Here is a 4001-nt window from a genome sequence, read left to right as displayed (position 1 = left end):
ATCTTTTCTCTCTCTACCAATACTGCGACACAGAGAAAGGGAAGAAGGGAAAAAAAAATTGGGATCCAGTGGACATTCGAACAATCGTCCATTGCCATTTGATCTTCTGCTCTGCTTCATCTCTCCTCTGCAACAAAATTTTTCTAAAGGTCAGCGTTCTTTTCTGTTTTGGTTTTCTGAAACTTTTCGCCATTTATTTTCATTTTCGGATTAGCATATTAACCGGCGGTTAAAATACAATGCACACAGAGATAGAAAGAGAGAGAGAGAGAGAGAGAGAGAGAGAGGCGATGAGGCCTGAGACACGGAGAAAGAAACAGAGAAAGAGGCAGAACGGTAAAGACAACACTGATTGGGCATAAGAAATCAAAAAGTTTCAAAACACCATAACACGTTTAGATTTCAACTATGAAAAGTCATACCTTACATCACAATCACTCTGCCTATTAACAATGCCTCCAACGGGGTTAGTATTCATTCTCCGACTTTTTCCTCACAAATTAGATCTGTTATACTTATACGTTTCAAACTTTTACAATTACAATTGGGTTTGGTTCCAGAAATTAGGGTTAAGGAATTTGAAATTCTGATATGTGACTATTTTATTAGATATTTTTAGTAATGGGTTTGTTTAAATTCGTCTCTTTTGGATGTAAAACATTCAATTTCTTTCTCTGCAGAGATGAAGTGGAATCTTTCTTCAATCTGGAGTCTCTAATTTCATCAAAGCAAAGGTTCCAATTTTTTTTTTCCTAATATCCTCTAACTTTACCTCTCTTACATGTTCTGTTATTTGCAAGGAGGATTGAAATTGTGGGATTTTGAAATCTGAAAAAATTTTGTTTATACGTTGAAGATTTTAGATGATATTTATTTAAAAGATACTTTTAAGTCATGATTTTGTTATTTTTGATGTTGGGGTTTTCTAGGTTTTGCATGTTTTAAATTCTTAAATCTGAAAGAATGATGTTCTTTGTACAAAATTGATTACTTTGTGTGTTATGGTAGAGAATAATTTTCTTAGAGATTAATCAAAAAAAGATAATTTTCTCAGAGATAGTATGATTTATGTTTGGGTATTTGGTTGGATTTAGTCATTTGGGTTAGATTTGGTTTTGATTCAGGTATTTGGGTTAGAAAATTAGAATTTGTTTAGTGAGTATTTGTTTTTGTTTTGGATATTAGGAATTGAATTGGTTTTGGGGCTGTTTTGTAACTAAGTTTACAATCTGCAGAGAGAGAGAGAGAGAGAGAGAGAATGAGTCTATTAGGCATAGAGAGTGGAGAGAGAGAAAAAAAACTGAGAAATCTGCCCCCAACTGCGTCAAGCAACAGTCCAGGTCTCTGCCATCGTCAAACCCATTCCCTCCACCAGTATAGTCTTTGTTTTTTGGTTTTTTACTTTTATTACTATTTTTTAATTTGGGGTCAAATCTGATTTAGGCAGGGGTATTTTGACTGGATTGGATTGCATAGAGTTTTTTGCCTTAGATTTGGTTTTGAATAGGGAATTTGGGTTAAGAATGGTTTTTAATATCCGTTATTTGTGTTGGATTTGGTTTTCCTTTTGGATAATTGGGTTCAATTTCTTCTGAGTATATCTCTACACTTTAAAGCTTTCATTTTATTTATTTTGTTTTAAATTTTTTGTTGAAACATTTTTTCCCTTTACAATTTCGTTTCCCATGCTTCTTTTCTAGCATTGTTATCAAGTTTTTCCTGTATATACTTCTGTGTATTAGATTTTTTTTCCCATATAGTTCACATATCACAATGATTGTGTCAATTTTATTTTTAAATTGTATTACGTTGGTATACACACGCTTTGTAATGTAGAATGAGGTTGGCCATATTTGATCAATAGGGATAAGATTGCAGACTTTGCATCTGAATTGGATTTTCGTTCCTATTTATTGATAATAGATGAAAACAAATACATATAAGACAGCCCTGAAATCAGGTAATGTTAATGTAGCTAATTCACGTTGACAGAATTAGAAATTTCTTCTGTACTCATTGCACCTTACAACTTTCTCAAACTTACATGATGTAGGTCTTTGAATTATTTTAATTTATGCATTTATTATATTTGAATTTGGTGATTATTCCTCTACAAATTAATTCTAATATAGATATTTTTTGATCAATTAGTGTTAGGATATGAACATTTTTTAGGTAAAATGGGTTATCCAGATTTAATATTGATCATCTTTGCTTTCTAATTTATAAATGCTGAATTATCAGTTTGAATTGGTACTAAATCCTTTCTAAGTGTGTCAAATAATTTTAACCGACATTGTGATTTTATGTAGCACTTAGAGAACTTGAATACTTTCACACTAAGTATCACCAAAGTACCGACCTATGATTTCATAGTACTTTGGAAAGCTGTGGTTTTATGCAACAACCTGATTTAGCAATTTAAGGGTCATTTTTTCTTATTTTACAGTTTTCTTTTCATATTGAATAGTAAATCTAATTGGTATGAAATTTGACACGCGTGTTAAAAACATAAAAAATATGCAATCCAACAGTTCAATTTTCAAAATATATAATAATGTTAATTTTTTTAGTGGGAGTTGTAGACATTGGTTATAAGTGAGTTTATAGTCAAACTTTGTACTTCTTACTATATTTATTTTAAAATTTTATGAATATTATGTGAATTTTTTCTTTAGTTAAATATGGATGAATGTATACTGAAGACTGAATTATATAATAGATTGAAGCATGTGATTATCAAAGGCAATTGCAAATATTCTAAACTAATTATTGTTACTAATTTTTTTTGCTTTATAATTTACATGTATAAATATAATCAGGCTAAAATATTACTTTTACTTTTGTGTGTATGAATATAACCAAACTATCTTAGAATTTTTATCATATCATGTTTATTTTTACTTTGTTTTTCTTATTTATTGGATTTTCCTTGGTCAAGATTGAACTTGCATTATGTAAGCTTTTCTAGGTTTAGGAATATTTTTTACATTGGCTGATGATATTTAATTTATGTTTAGCCGATGAAGAAATTATGAGATTAAATGCAATGTTCAAAGGCATGGTTGTTAACAACTTTGGACCTACAAGATTTAGAGATGAAACAAGAAGTCATTAAGCAAGGAATAAAGTATTTGAAAGATTTTAATGAGTAGAACTTCTTTTTTTTATTTTAATTAATATTATTTTTGAACAAGTGCATTTCTTTATTTCTATTAATTATATTTATTGTTGTATTATGAGCAAGTCCAAGGATGAGGCTTTAGGCCTTATTCTTTTGGAGTAACCTTTGAATTTCATAATTAGTTGTTTTGTTTTGATGCTAGGCAAAAAGGTGAATTTACCATGTCAGCTTTTTTGCTTATATAAATTGATAGTTTTTTGCTTATGACATATACATTGTCTAAGGAAGTTAAAACACTTTAGTTAGAGTTATGTTTTCTTTTGTTTATGTGTCTGTATGTATGTTTTATTCTTTGGTCGAGTTACTAATTATTTCCCTTGATGTGCTATATCATAATAGGTTGTTGGTGATTGCATTTTCAGCATGATTAGAAGGTGAAGATAGAAATTACCCTTATCAATGATAGAAATTACACTAATACCTGCTGTGTCTTCGTCATTATTAGAAGATGTAGATAGACTTTTTTTTATTCTTCCCAAACCTCATCTTGCTTGACGAACCTTATATTTATCTATTTGTACCATATATATTTATCTTACATTTTAAATTGATTCTATAATTCCTTATAACATTTGTATATGTCTATTGATTTTTTATGTATATAATTTTTATGTTAGGTTGTTCTATACAACTTTTTTAGAATTGTTATAAAATATTGTTTCTGTAATTAAAGTTTAACAATTTGACGATGGTTTATTTTAACAATCATTTAAATTATACATGTCCCATAAGAATTTTAATGTATTTTATTGTCTTCTAATAAGTAAAATGACCCCGCGCATTGCGCGGGTTAAACGCTAGTATATATATAATAGAC

The 4001-nt window shown here is 29.3% G+C and overlaps 1 long non-coding RNA gene across 2 annotated transcripts; it reads left to right on the top strand.

Moving 5' to 3' along the window:
• On the top strand, positions 1-1958 carry LOC142617622 (uncharacterized). Of its 2 annotated transcripts, XR_012841003.1 has the most exons (4): positions 1-149; positions 262-466; positions 681-734; positions 1924-1958. It is a non-coding gene; the product is annotated as an uncharacterized LOC142617622 (long non-coding RNA). The 2 variants fall into 2 exon arrangements; XR_012841002.1 differs by lacking the exon at positions 1924-1958 and having other exon boundaries at positions 681-1862.
• Positions 1959-4001: the final 2043 nt, after the last annotated feature.

Source organism: Castanea sativa, chromosome 11 (genome assembly GCF_040712315.1).
Source record: "Castanea sativa cultivar Marrone di Chiusa Pesio chromosome 11, ASM4071231v1".
NCBI lineage: Eukaryota > Viridiplantae > Streptophyta > Magnoliopsida > Fagales > Fagaceae > Castanea > Castanea sativa.
Note: the sequence above shows the minus strand (reverse complement) of the source record. Positions and strands in the feature narration are given on the sequence as shown.